This window comes from Populus nigra, chromosome 14 (genome assembly GCF_951802175.1).
Source record: "Populus nigra chromosome 14, ddPopNigr1.1, whole genome shotgun sequence".
Lineage (NCBI taxonomy): Eukaryota > Viridiplantae > Streptophyta > Magnoliopsida > Malpighiales > Salicaceae > Populus > Populus nigra.
Window position 1 is genome coordinate 2,955,001 of NC_084865.1, and position 15,233 is coordinate 2,970,233.

At 35.1% G+C, this 15,233-nt stretch overlaps 1 long non-coding RNA gene and 1 pseudogene across 1 annotated transcript; one reads left to right on the forward strand and one right to left on the reverse strand.

The window, feature by feature from the left end:
* Positions 1 to 1,170: 1,170 nt before the first annotated feature.
* LOC133672376 (E3 ubiquitin-protein ligase RGLG3-like) lies at positions 1,171 to 4,797 on the forward strand (annotated as a pseudogene).
* Positions 4,798 to 6,641: 1,844 nt separating this feature from the next.
* On the reverse strand, positions 6,642 to 7,632 carry LOC133672514 (uncharacterized). The gene is made up of 2 exons (XR_009834862.1): positions 7,542 to 7,632; positions 6,642 to 7,239 (listed from the first exon to the last, which is right to left on the reverse strand). It is a non-coding gene; the product is annotated as an uncharacterized LOC133672514 (long non-coding RNA).
* Positions 7,633 to 15,233: the final 7,601 nt, after the last annotated feature.

Below are 15,233 nucleotides of genomic sequence, written 5' to 3' on the forward strand. Positions count from 1 at the left end.
AACAGGAATACTTCGTGTCATGGTTCCTTCTTTGGTCTTGAGCTTTTTAAAAGATCGGTAAAAGCAGAACCAGAATTATTTGGAACTACATATAATTCTCTCTCATTGAATCTCAGCTTTTCCTATCTCTGTCTCTCTTTCTCACTCTCTGTGGACATCTGGTGATTCTCTCTTTCTAAAAGTCTTCATCTTTCTTTGTGGGTGCTATCATGGTTCTGTTTTTTTTTTTTGGATTCTGATGTGTTTTTGTTGATGGATTTTGATGATTTAGTGTTTTGATTTATTTATTTTTGTTTGGTGGGGTTTTTGTGGATGATTGAGAAGCAGCAGACTGTTTGAGTTTTAGCTTAATCTGTATGATTGTTTGATATACTTGACTAGTTGGTATATGAAAAGTTTTTCCTTTTTTGGTTAGGCAATGTGGAGATAGAGATTTTGGGTGAGTTTTTATGGGAAAATCTGGGTTTAAAATTAAGAAAAACTGAGCTATGATTATGACGGGATTATGTGTGTGGTGCTCTTTAAGGTTGCTAGAAGCTTATAGAAAAAGAGAACTCGCACTGGTTAATTTAACTTCATATCCATTTCTGAAGTTTTCTAGCAACCAAATTTACTTCGAAGCAAGTACAGGGAAGTAGATTGGATAATTACAGTACAATACTGTTTCCAACAATCAAATTTCGGATTGGCAACGAATATTTTGTTACATTTAAGGGCTTTTTTTATTTTATTTTTTTCTGGGCAGTTTTCTTGCTTTGAATGGTTCCCCAGAGTTGAAATTATCAGATAGGTATTTTTGTAGAGCCAGATAGAGCGGAAGCTTTGTGCTCTTGGCTAATCTGGCTTGAATCTGGTATATTTTTTTTTGTGATAATTGGTTTAGTGAAATCAGATATTGACTTAATGTTAATTTTGTCAACATTTTATTTTTTACTTTCGAATGTGGTCACCCTCTCACCATTGGGTTGTCAAGATGGTGGTACATAAAATAAATTATGTTGTATTAACCAAAGTTGATGCAAAACCAACAGGAGTATGCTGTTGTCTTAATTTTCTCTGTTCTGTTGAAAGGATTCATTGTTGCAGCTTCAGAACACCGAAGTCTCTGTGGAATAACTAGAATTAACCTATCTGCAAGTTATTATTTTTTTTAAATTAAAATAAAGATAATAGAAGTTGTCAGGTATGGGGAATGGGGCATCCACTTTTGCTGATCATTGGTATGATTTACTTCTTATGCAGAAAGCTCAATGAATCATAACTATCAACGCAGGCAGCATCCGACTTACATAGCTGACAATTTCAACTCATTGGATCAGGTATCATTTATGGTTCCTTTATTGAATTGTAGAAGATGATATGAACTACTGTGTAGTGGTACTTAATTCTTTATCAACATAATGTTTCTCTTTTCCTTTATCTTCCAAGAAAATGAAAAGGTGCATGACTGTTTGATGGCAAGGAGTGTCCGAAGATTATATAATAGACAGCAAAATATGACTGCGTTGTTGACAATGCGTAATAGTTAGTATTCAAAATATAACTGGCTGGATAGAGAATCAAAGGAAGGACAACTCTATCCTTCTTGACTTGTAATTTGCTACCTGTCCAATGTCAGCAGATTGGCTTCTGTCCTCTCCCTCCCTCTTAAGTCAAACAACTAGATGGATGGGTTAATATCCCTCCTTTTTCCTCTCTTTCCTCGCTCCTCGCCGTCCTTCCTACTTAACAGAAGGATGGTGATGATCCAAGATTGTGATAAGGCAGGGAAAGGCAACAGAGGATTTAGGATGATGGAGGTTCTTGGCACTGGATTGCAAACCTGTATGGCAGAAGTATCAGATCAATTCATAGTGCTTGATTTATGAAGTTCATACTAGAAAGTTATAACAAAATTCAATGATCATAAGCATAATATGATTGGAAAAACTTCTTGAAAAATTATATAAACAACAAATCAGTAAAAAATTAAGGATAACAGATACTGAAATATGTTGCAATTCGTGGGGAAATTGTCAGAGGTTCACAGTCATCACAAGAAAAACATCGTCAAAAATTGCACATGGTTACGAGAATAAATCTCAAGAAAAAAAGTAGATTCTGAGTAGCATACCATTCTGCTTAATTATTACCTCTCTTGGTGAAACAAACTTAATTAAAACGACTTTGGTGTATTCTCAGGTTATTTCTGCCCTGAGAGAGGCTGGTCTTGAATCATCTAATTTAATACTTGGTATTGATTTTACCAAGAGTAATGAATGGACAGGTGATTCTTCCTTTCCATTGAAAACTATTGAACATCCATTTTTATTTATTCTGATTAGTGGGAGAAAACTTTATTTTCCCCAATGATTTTAGGCAGGCATTCATTTCATCGAAAAAGCCTCCATGCAATTGGTAGCACACTGAATCCCTATGAACAAGCAATCTCTATTATTGGCCGTACTCTGTCTCCTTTTGATGAAGATAATTTGATACCTTGTTTTGGATTTGGTGATGGTTAGTCTCTCTCTCTTTATGGCTTCACTTCCTGTACACCGATGTACTACAGTTTTCTTGGATTGGTTATTGATTTCTTTCCTGTTTTCTTTTGGTAGCATCAACACATGATAAGTATGTATTCAGCTTTTATCCTGATAATCGACCTTGTAATGATCTTGAGGAAGCTCTTGCACGATACAGAGAGATTGTTCCACACTTAAAGTTGTCAGGTTCAACACAGCCCTCTTTCCTTCTTGCTTATTTCAAAGCACGATTTTCATCTTTTTTTCTGTCCTATTGAACATGATATCCATTCCTTTTCTAATATTATTTTTAATTCCTCACTAAGCTGCTAAGAGGAGATGAATTCTTGTGAATGAATAATAAAAGATGAATAATTCCATATTCATGAGAAGTTCATGTGTTAAATTCTCAAAAGACAAGGACTGATAATAGTAATTTTGACCTACTTCTGCAGGCCCAACTTCATTTGCTGCAATTATTGATGCGGCAATTGACATTGTGGAGAAAAGTGGTCAGTACCATGTTCTTGTTATTATTGCAGATGGACAGGTTAACTCTTGCTTTATATCGATCCCTTTCTCATCAGCTATCATAAAATGTGAACACATTTTGACTATGTTTTCTTGTTAATTGCTGCTGGTACTGTTTTATTTTTTCTTTCATTGTTTAGGTTACCAGGACTCCTGATACTCCTCCTGGACGGTTGAGTCCTCAAGAACAAGCAACGGTAAACTCCATAGTTGCTGCTAGGTAAATTAATGGTGTATGTAATATTTTTTAATGTTAGTGTTTTCTATCACTGTATTGACGCTTGTTAATTTTATAAACAGCAAGCATCCTCTCTCAATTATTTTTGTTGGAGTTGGGGATGGACCATGGGATGCAATGCAACAATTCGATGATAACATTCCTCAGCGTGAATTTGACAACTTTCAGGTATATTTGATGTGTGCGCGTGCAGCTCTAGATGACACAAGGTCAGAAGAGATTAAGATTTGAAACCTCATCTTTTCACAAACTAATCTCAGGGTATCTTTAGGATTGACTTTTCAAAACAAGTGTCATGGAATTTCAAAACCATGGTTTAAAAAAGATACATGACACCTACTTTGAATTCCAAACATGCTTTTCTCTTGAAACCTGCTTTGTTTCAAGCCCCCAAACACTCATGTTCATGTGACTGAAATGAGATTTTTATTTCAGTTATATCACTTGCACAAATGCATGTAGGCTTTGGTGATCCAATTTAATTATTGTCATATTGACTGGTATAATGCCAACAAAGAATTCGGACCAGCTGAGTTAAACACGTGTTCTGATACCTTTTCTTTTATCCTCATGCAGTTCGTGAACTTCACTAAAATAATGTTAGACAACACCGGAGCATCAAAGAAGGAAACAGCCTTTGCACTTGCTGCCCTCATGGAAATTCCACTTCAGTACAGAGCCACTCAAAGACTTCAGCATACAGAGTAAGACAGCAGGTTCATTTTCTAGTTAATATATATCTGATATCAGACCAGGGAGTTCAAGTCTTCAAACAGTTTTACTCGTGCAGTCATGATTTAGTAGGTGGTCCACGCACAAGGCCACTCCCACCTCCTCGTGAAGTGATTGATCATGATAATGCTGCCAAATCAATTCCACACATTACAAACTTTGAAACAGTTCAACCATCTACTTCAGTCGAACCGGTATTTCCCCCCTCAATTTCTCCTCCTTTGGATTCCTCTTTGTATCAGGATTTTGTTTTAACATGCATGTTATGTTGTTCAAGGTCTGCCCTATTTGCCTGACTAACCCAAAAGACATGGCTTTTGGATGCGGTCATCTGGTTAGTGCATTTCCCCTGACAATTACACAACATTAGCTTCAGACTTTTTTTTTTTGTGTGTGTGTGTGTTTATGTTTCTCCTTTTTTCTGCAATGAAGACTTGCAGGGATTGTGGAGCAAGCCTTTCAACTTGCCCTATATGTCGACAGCCCATAACAACACGCCTGAGATTGTTTACCTGAACCAAATAATACCTCCTGCACGTTGTTTGCTTGCTTTGGAGAGAACTGCGAAGCTCGATCCACAGGGAGGAACTATTAGTGAAACGGCATTTTGTGTGTAAATTTTTATTCAAAATGGCCCTTGACATAAAAACTGGTGCTAAGTTATACGCTAGTGGGATCTTTTTTATTGTTTTTTTTTTAACAGCATTTCTCTTGATCAATTCGTTATGATACATGTGTAGCATCTCCTCAAATTTCATCAATTTTTATCATCATGGGTAGCCTGTTCTTTCAGCAGTGGCTTTGGATTGGACTTGAATTGAAAAGGCTAAAAATGCTAGAGGCCTTCTAGATAATGCGTCTATGCCAATAAAATAAGTCCACTGCATGTCCTTCCCTCGTGAACCAATAATTATTATCATAACTATATAGTATTCCTGATGTAATTGCAACAGCTGTATGCTTTTTAAAGATTGGCTTCGGTGCAAGTTAACAAAATATGAATCTGATATCCCGCTGTACAGTTCTTCAGAGACAGATTTGAACCTGGAGAGAATCTTGACAGGATATTGAGGATGAGATTTCATGAAAGACTAGTATACTGGCCGTGTTCTCATATTTTTTTTTTATAAAAAATATTAAGAATATATAAAATATTTTAAGTCTTTTGAATTTGATAACCATGTTAGATTCAAGCGAATTGAATCAAGCAATCATATAGGATTTAAGTGAAATGGGTCTGATGGTCATATGAGGTTCTACTAGACCCTAATTCGAAGTTTAATTCGAAGATTAAGTTTAGCTGTTCCACATCCAAATTCCTAGGTTCTGGCCAAGTTAAATTCAATTTTTAAAGGTATAACATCACTTTCTATATCCAAGTAACTTCAATTTAATATTTTTGTCAAACCTAAATTTCTTGGTTCTAGGTTTTTTTGCTCTCATTTTTATTTAGCAAGTAACAAGTTACCTGCAATAACAAACAATTTAACACTTGCTAGGTTGCTACTCAAAATTTAATAACCACTCTAGCAGTTGAAAAATTATGAGGGGGTTGCCTAAAAACCCATTTTGCTACTAATTTTCACCCAAAAACTCGTAAAAAACACCATGAAAATTGATATAAACCATATCACCTTAAAATCATTCAAAAATATAAAAATCAACAAAATCATAAAAATCAAAATCAAATCAAATCTACTTTTTTCATTATTTTTAAAAGAAAAAACAAACTTCATTAAACTTCTCTCGAGAGAAACTTATTAATGCAAAGATTGTTTTATTTTATGGTTGAAATATGACTAACCGATAATTTTATTGTTTTTTAGTGAGTTTCTGTTTTCTCTCTCACTTAAAAATTAAAAAATAAACAAAATAAACTTTTGAATCAAAATAAAAATTCTAAGAACTTGAGATTGACTAGCATTTTTTCATTGTTTTACATTGTTGTTCTTTTACTTTAAACTTTGTCTTTCTAATTTAATTGAAAACTTTATCTCTTGAAATTAAGCCTATAAAGAAAATTAAAAAAAAAACATGAAAATTAAAAAGGGAGGTGCATTACTATAGAGAAACATGATATATCAAATATTTCTATTTCTTTTAATAATTACATGTTTAAATATTATCAATTCATACTCAACCCATTAGAGATTGTTCCTGATTAATTGAGATCATTATCATTCATGATCAAGTAACAGATGTTGGTTGGTAAAAGCTATTCAATCACCGATTAATCGTTAGACTACCAATTTCTTTCAAATCCCATCCCCAAATAATTCTGTAGCACAAATTTGAGAGACTAAAATCTTGGGGTATCAAAATGCTTCCCTAGAAACGTAAAGAAAATAATCAACTCACTGTCAAAGAATTCTAAGACCTCATCTAAAAGCTTAAGCTATTGGATTAAGATAATTCTTTGGCATGGTATCAAAGCCATGTTAACCAAGTGGTCTCGAGTTCGAATCTCATCATCCCTATTTATTTGATAAAAATTAAACACAAAGTAATGTAGGCCTGTGCAAATTTCAAGCCCAAAGAGTTTTCACTTGAGGGGGTGTGTTAGAGAATAATATAAATCATATTCTTGGATTTCATCTAAAAGCTTAAACTGTTGAGTTGAGATGATTCTTTAACACTTATAAACAATACAAAGCAAAGCAATCAATAAATAGCAGTAAAAATTCAAAGTGGATCATAATCAAGTAGGAAATATTTACAAAACCATCCATATAGCATATCAGATATCTACATAGTACAATATAAGAGTAATCACATGAGAGAGGGAAAAAAAAAGAACAATAAACAACCCCTTTTCTTCCCATCATTAAAAAGCCTAAACCTTTTTCTCCGATGACGAGGAGCTTGATGAATAGAATTGGAGTGCTTCCACTATAATCTTCCTCTTGATTGGCCACCGTGGCGGTGGAAGGCCAGCAAAGGATGTGGAGGGGCAGCCATGGCCCTTGTTGGATGCTTGCTTGTTTGGATCACTCATTTCCTTGGTCTCTAAGTTGTGTTCTTCTGCAAGAAGGAATAGGTCTTGATATATACAATCGCGAAGTTAAGAGGGATTTATAAATATTAAAGAAATGGTTGGCTATCTGTAAACTGGGGAAGAGTTCTGCTTAAGAAAAATAAAAAAGACATGCAAGTTGTCATCATGCTTCCAGATAGAATACAGCTTGTGCCTTGCAGCCTTAAAGAACAAGGCGGCACGGCATCGGCATCGGCATCCTTCAGCATTTTTTACTTTCATAGAAGTCAATGATAGTCAACTGTCACAGAAAGTCTATCTTTTTGCTTGGAGCATGGAATACATCCAATTATTGCCCTCACCTTTTGTTTCCCTAGTTTTTTTCTATGAAAGAAATATTAATGATTTTAGAATTAAAACCATATCTAATTGGATATAGTACTACTGAATCATATCATTAATTACATATTTATGAATTTCAGCATGAGGAATTCATTTACAATTATACAGAATAAAATAATTTGCACTACGCGTGCATGTTTTTCTAAGAACAAGGCGGCACGGCATCGGCATCCTTCAGCATTTTTTCCTTTCATAGAAGTCAATGATAGTCAACTGTCACACAAAGTCTATCTTTTTGCTTGGAGCATGGAATACATCCAATTACTATCCTGAGTCCTTACCTTTTGTTTCCTCAGTTTAAGAAGATTTAAATTTTAGGGTGGGCCTGCAACACAAATTTTGTTCAAATTTGTATTATTTGAAGTCGAGAATAATCTTAATTTTTAATTTAATTGTTGGAATGGATAAAACGAGTTTTTTTATATAAAATAATTTTAATTTTTAATTCAATTGTTGGATTGGATAAAAATTTTATCTTGTATTATTTGAAGTCGAGATTATACTCAAATTAGATCTAGAAGATACTATTTTTTTTATTTTTCTTTATTTTCAAGTTTTTATAATTTTTTTACTTAGGTTTTATAATTTGATTTGGTGTAAGTTTTATTAACATTTTTTAATGTTATTTCTTATTAGATTAAAAATTTAGGATTATTAACTTTTATAATTATTCAAATCATAGTTTTCTCTACCATTTTGAACAGAACAGAGTTGCAAAAACCTGGTTTTTTTTTTTATCAAGATCTTTCTGTTAACAGAGCAAAACATAAAAAAAAGGCAACCCATTGTTTTACAAAATCAAATTTAAGAGCTGTTGGATGGTGGAAAATTGCTTGACGAGAGAGATGTACTATTTAAAAACCGATAAAAGAAAACTTTATAAATAATGCATAAAAGATGGTATGGGAATATTCTTATGCACAAAACCGAAAAAATTAGCAACATTTATGATTGAGTTGCTAATGATATCACTATAACTAGTTTGATTACCCGCGCTATGTTATGAGATGAAGCAATTCTTTTTCTCAACACAGAAAAGTGCAGGCATTGTTAATATTGTATTTACCATCAAGAAAATTTTTAATTAGAAACTAAAAAGTTTATATGTGTTAAATAAGATAAATTAAAAATTATATCTTTCAATAAATAATAATAAATATGTTGATTTAAATCAAATATCAAGTTAGGAAGTTGAGATAAAGATGTATATTAAACTATTTGATCTCATGTGATTGTGATGAGGAGCTATTGAAATCTTTTTAATTTAATTATACAACAATTAAACTTGTTTTTTTGTTTGAAAAAAAAAGTTAATTCGATAACTTAGAAATTTTTTTATATATATGTATTCCTTTTAACATGTACGATAATCTTTTAAAATTATTAAGACACCGTTTGGGAACGCGGTGCAAACCGCATTCCTAAAAAAATCAAAATATTTTTTTTTGCTAAAATTTAATATGTTTTGTATGTTCTAAATTATTTTGATGTGTTGATGTCAAAAATAATTTTTTAAAAATAAAAAAACATCATTGGCATGTATTTCGGTATGAGAAGTTATTTGAAAAGCAACCATAACTACATTACCAAATAAGCTATAAGTACTCTACTATAATTTTTATTAAATTCTAACAGAGTTTCTTCTGAAATATAACATCCAAAGTTATCGAATTAACCTATTTTACTTCCACACACTAACACGATTTCTTGATCCAGTCATCTTGGATCATGATCCACATTAACCATATTCTAGTAATTTCAACTCACATAATTAATTATATAATGCATTAATTATAAAGTATGAGAGTTTATATAAAATTCAGCATACATGAATAAAAAACAGATAAATATGAAGAGACATATAAATTCATATATCTACAATAAAAATTAAGTATTGATGTTTTAATGTTTACATGTTTAAAAACAAAATACATTACAATCTAAAATGAACTTATTATACCTCGTCTATATAAACAAAAGTGATAAGACAAATCTACTACATGTCGTAAGTGATGGCCCAAAAAAAAAAAAATACAATAATCAAACATAAGTAAATGCAATAATATAACTATCAACTTTACATAATTTAACATATAACTAAGTTTTTTTTTTCTTTATTCTATGCTGATAAGTAAAACCTTCTTATCCTTGTTGTAACCCATTTTTGGGTCCCCCACAGAATATATATATAAAAAATATATATATAGCCAAAGGAGGGTAAGAAAAAATAACATGAGGCAAAAGCGCTCAGAAAATGGTCGGAAAATACAAAGATTGGATTTTTGACAGTATATTCTTGAAGGAGGAGAGCCCTGTTAAGAAGGAAAATTTGAAATTGGAGGAGAAAAGCCCAAATTTGGATGTTTTTGGATTTAATTGGATTTTTAAATGATTTTATAGGGGATTTGATTGCAAGAAAAATTGATTTTTAAGTCAATTTGGGCTTTAATTAGAAGAAATTTAAGTTCTGGGGCCAAAATATATTTTTTAGGAATTTATTAGGTCAAATCAGGGGCTTAATTGCATAAATATTGAAGTTTAAGGGCCAATTAGGGACTTAATTGAAGAAATCCGAAACCAGGGACCAAATTGGAGAAGGCGCGCAAGTAGGGGGGTTGGAATTAATTGATTCAGGGGCCTAATTGAAGAAATTGGAAGTTTATTGATCAATTAAGGGCCCAATTGCATAATTCAGAGGCCAAGGACCAAAGTGAAAAACGCGGCCAAATATAGGGACGAGGTTCGAATTCGGCAGGGATGCAATTGAAGGGACAAAAGATAATTGAGGGCTGCTTTGTAAATTGGCGCGTTTTGGTGTTTTGCAGGTTTTAAATGAAACGGCGCGTTTTCTCCAAAACGACGCCGTTTCATCCATTCAAAAAAAAAAAAAAAAGAGGAAAAGGGCAGAACGGTGTCGTTTTGAACGACACTGTTCATCTTTCTTCTTCCCCCCCGAACATGCAGCGGGGAAGAAAAGGAAAAAGGGATGCCTTTTGTTTGAATTTTGCCGGCCACTCTCTCGCCTGGAGCCCACCGACCGGGCACAATGGCCGACCACCCACCGCACACCACCCGCCGAACCTCGGCAGCCGCGCCCAATGGCCGACCGGCCGACTGCTACCCATGAGAGCCGAAAAAAGCCACTCACTTGGCTCTATAAATAACACCAACACAGCAGCAACCAAGGGGAGGAAAAACGGGTGGAAAAAAAAAACACCAAGAACCGAAAAGGGGGAAGAGACCTAAAAGAGTGAGAAAGAAAAAACAGAGGGGAAGAAGAACGAAAAAAAACAGAGGAAAGAAAAAACAGAAGAGAAGAAAAAAAGGCAGAAAAAAAGAAGCAGGAGAAGGAGAGACCGAAAGGGAAGAGAAAAAGGGGAAGGGAAGAGAGAAGAAGAAGGAGAGAGAAGGAAGAGAGGGGCGAACTAAAAAAAAAGAGAAGTGGAAACGGAGAGAACGGACCGAACCATTGGAAACAGCCGCAGCGCCGCCTGGAGCCGCCGTCCGTGAGCCACGACACAGCCACCGGCCTCCGCCACAGCACCGCCAGAAACGCAGCAAGCCGCTGCCTCCTCCTCCAGGTAACCCTTCTTCTCTCATTCCCTGCATTTCATTTTTTTCTTTCTCTGCATGCAGAACGAATAGCGTTCTGCATGCAGGGGCGGGGGAAAATAATTCCCCCGCTCGTTTTGGTTGCTGGGCCAGGTGGATCCTGGCCCAGCCCTGCCTTCTGGGCCGGGCCTGGCCCAGAAAGCAGCATTAGTTTTTTGGGCCGAGATCGGCCCAACGCCTTTGAGGCTGAGTCCGGCCCAGCCCAGTTGGTTGGGCCGGCCCAGCCCGATTTAATATTATATATTATATATATTTTTGTTTTTTATATATATATATATATATATATATTCAAGAAAATTCTGTAAAATTTATTAAAAAAAATATGTGATTTTTCTGTAATTTTATTTTGATCAATATTGGTTTGTATTTTTATGTTATAGAGATACAAAATTTGGTTTTAAAATACCCGGTTTTCATCAAAGCGTCAAAGATTTTCAAAAAAAAATGTCTTTTGCTTTCCAAAAATTTCCTAAATATCTTAAAAATATTGTTGATTTTTCTGCATATTTTTATCAAAGTGGATTAATATTTGGTTGTATTTTTATACCGTAAGAATACCAACTCAGTATTAAAATACCCGATTTTGCGTCAAAACATAAAAAAAATACATAATTAAAAAATGTTTTGTTTTAAAATACGGCCTAGTCTCTCCAATATATATATATAAATATTATAACATCATATTTTCATACAACAAAAGAAAATTTCAAAAACAATATATGTATTATGCATGCATTTTGGCTTTAATAACCGGTTTATTCAAGCCATGAGAACTAGGCCAATATTTCAAAAATTCTAAAAAATCTTTTTGTTTTATTTTCAGATTTGGGATTATGAATTTATATATAAAATGTTTTTTTTCTGATATTAAAATATGGTTTTTTGTCATAGACATTAGAACGGTTAAGTTTTACCCGATAAGATAAGGACCTCCTTATTGAGGAGGACTTTTCTTGAACCATAGAAGGGCCAATAACTAGAAAACACAACGAGACCTTGAATTTTATCAGACAAAATAAACAATGCAGTTTACCTTAGGTAGGGCGTATTTGGGGTGCTAATACCTTCCCTTTACGCAACCAGTCCCCGTGCCCAAGCTCTGAGACCAGTTAGGGTTCCTAGTGACCAAAATACTAGGTGGCGACTCCCACACCTTTTTTTCATTGATAAGAGACAACGAATTCCTTGTCTCCCTATATTTGCTTGATATATATATCCCCCACTACACACACCCCTGAGGGTGGACGATCGCCGCGACGTCGCGCACCCAGCGACAGAATGGCGACTCCACTGGGGACCTTGTGGACTAAGCTTTGTTTTTTGTCTAATTTATTTGTGTTTTCATGCGTTATTGTTAATTTACCTTTCCTTTGGTTATTTGCTTATATGCTTTAAATATTTTTACGCAATATTGTTCATGCATTTGTATGGAACTGTTTCATGCATTTGTATAGAATTGTCACATGCATCACATATTTTGATTATTGAGAGCACACACAAACTTTAAGTTAAGTGGGGGACTAGCAGCTTACCTTACGACTTTTAGTCAAGGTTTAAGTTTGTGTAAACCCCAACTCTTCGCTGAGTGCTTAGACTAGGAATGGTTGGTACATGTGCCATCTCATTGCCTACAAGTCCCCATATTGCCTCCACGAGGGCAATCACTGGGACAGCAAGAGACCCTTTTTAGAGACTGAATAGCCAAACTACCCTCGTCAAGCACAAAAGATTTAGAACCGGCTATAGGGTGTATGCTCCACAAAGTACATTTTGCATAAAACAATCTAAACCATAAAGCATTTGGTTTTCAGGTATTTTGAAACGATAAGATGGCCATCATTACCAAATTTTCTACTGTGGAATATGGGCAGAATTCTGAATTGTCACAACTATCAGAAGGAAACTGCTCTAGATATGATGCAAGGAAGCTTCCAGTAGTCAAAGATCTGAATTGCATAGCATATGAGATGAAGAAAATATTGGGCCATAGTCAGAACATTGATGAGGCAGCATTTTTTGGGAAGTATGGGCGATTGTTAGAAATTGCAAGGGTAGAAGTATTGAACCCAGCAATCAAAGCCTTGATTAATTTTTGGGATCCCGATTACAGATGCTTTTCCTTTGGAAATGTGGATTTGTGTCCCACTATAGAGGAGTATGGAATGTTGATGGAGTTTCCCAAACACCTACACCGGGTTTACTTTCCTTTGAGAAATGACAAGGTGATTCCTGAGTTGTCGAAATTATTAAAGATTCCACATCTGAGCAGATTTTTAGAGAAGAATGGCAGCGGTTTAAAGTGGAAATTTTTGGAAGTTGAATTAGAAAGGAAAAAAGAACAATACGACTCAGTACTGGAAAGAGACAGGTTAATCGCTCTGGGGATCTATGGTCTTGTGTTGTTTCCAAGCTTAAAAGGGGTTATAAGTCTAGAAGCTGCTGCTGCATTCGTGGAATATGAAAATACTCATGTCAACCCTACAACTGCCATATTAGCTGAGACCTTGCTGACTCTCAACCATTTTAGAAAGACGGGGAAAGGCGCAGTGAGATGTTGTACTCAGTTATTATACATCTGGATGGTAAGCCATGTTGAAACCAAGAAGCCGATCTTTAATAATTTTTGGTGGTTTAACCAAAAACCCTTGAAGATAGTGGAGGAAGAAGAATGAGGAATCCTGGGTGATCAGGGTTGGATGAAAAAACTGCAAGAGTTACCCAGTAGCAGCTTCAGTTGGAAGGCCCCTTGGGTTAAATCAGTTGATGTCATAGTAAGTTGTGGACAAAAATGCTGGGTACCTTTAATTGGGATCACAGGTTATGTTAGCTATGCTCCGGCTCTGGTGATAAGACAATTAGGTGGCATACAACACATCCCAAGAACTGTGGGACTTGCTGAATTTTTTGGGTTTTTCAAGGATCAATCCGCAAGAGAAGTTCTTGAAACCATCAAACAAGATTGGTGTCATTTGACTGTAATTCAAAAGGAGTCAGAAAGTTTGAGAGACCCAAGCTCAAGTGAAGGATATGAAAAATGGAGGAATTTGACCCCGATTGCCGCTCTGAAAAAAACCATGTCCTGAAGATGGGCCTTCACGAATTGAAGAAGGGTCATTGAAAAGAAAAAAGATCAGTAATGAGGAAGACCTTATGGAGCAATTAGAAAGGCTCCAAATAGAATTGGGAAAGAGCAAAGGAGATAAAGCAGCATTAGAAAGGATGATGATGGAAGGAGATAAAAGCAGAGTGTTTCTAAACGAACAGCTCGAATCCAGAGATGTGAAAATAGGGGTGTTGGAGTTGCAATTGAGCAAAAGAAAGGCTGTAATAGAAGAATCTGAGAAAGAAAAAGGAAAACTGATTTTAGATTGGATGCAAAGCAGCTCTGAATTGGAAGCATTGAAAGCCGATTTCAATGGATATCAAGAGAATGTCGAGGACAAATTCTTACATGTTCAAGCGGAGTTATTGGACCGAATTGAGAAGTATGATGAGTTAAACAAGAAATACGTGATGAGAGAAAGTCGCCTAACTGAATTACAAGAGTTCGAAAGAAAGGGGAATGAAGAGGAGGTTTTGAAGGCAGATTTGGCAGCTAAGAAAATTGAAATTAGAACGCTGAAGGTGAAGTTTGACAAAGAACGAGAAAAGGTGAAACAGTTGACCAAAAGGTTGGAAGTTTCAGAAAAACATAAAGAACAGATCGACACCAATAACCATACCTTGAATCGTAACAACATGTTGCTTATAGAGAAGATGGCCAAAGTAGATGAGCAAATGGATGAAGCTGCCATTCACGCACGGATTATTAGAGCCAATGCTCGAAGGGTAGGAAGGGACATTTTTCGTTATCGACGAAGCTTGGCTGAGACGGATGCCTTCTTAGAGAAAATTGAGAATCGAGGCCTCGCTTTCCTACCAGTGGCTAGAGACATGAATGAAGAGGAAGATTGATGTATTTTTCTTTTTATTATTTTGTACCATCTTTTTAAGAGATGTATTAGCCAATATTAATGAAAAGGGGCTTTGACCCATCTTTTGTAAAAAATATATAAGCCTACCAAAGCAGCAGCTTGAGCAGAAACTACTCCTGATAAGGAATGCGACAAAAAGAGTCCATGCCCATTACACAAGAGGAATGTTGGCCATCGATCGTTTTTTTTGAAAAAAACTCATATGCATTCATACATTGTTTCTTTATCATACATTCATTTACATTTCTTCATGCATCCCAGACCGT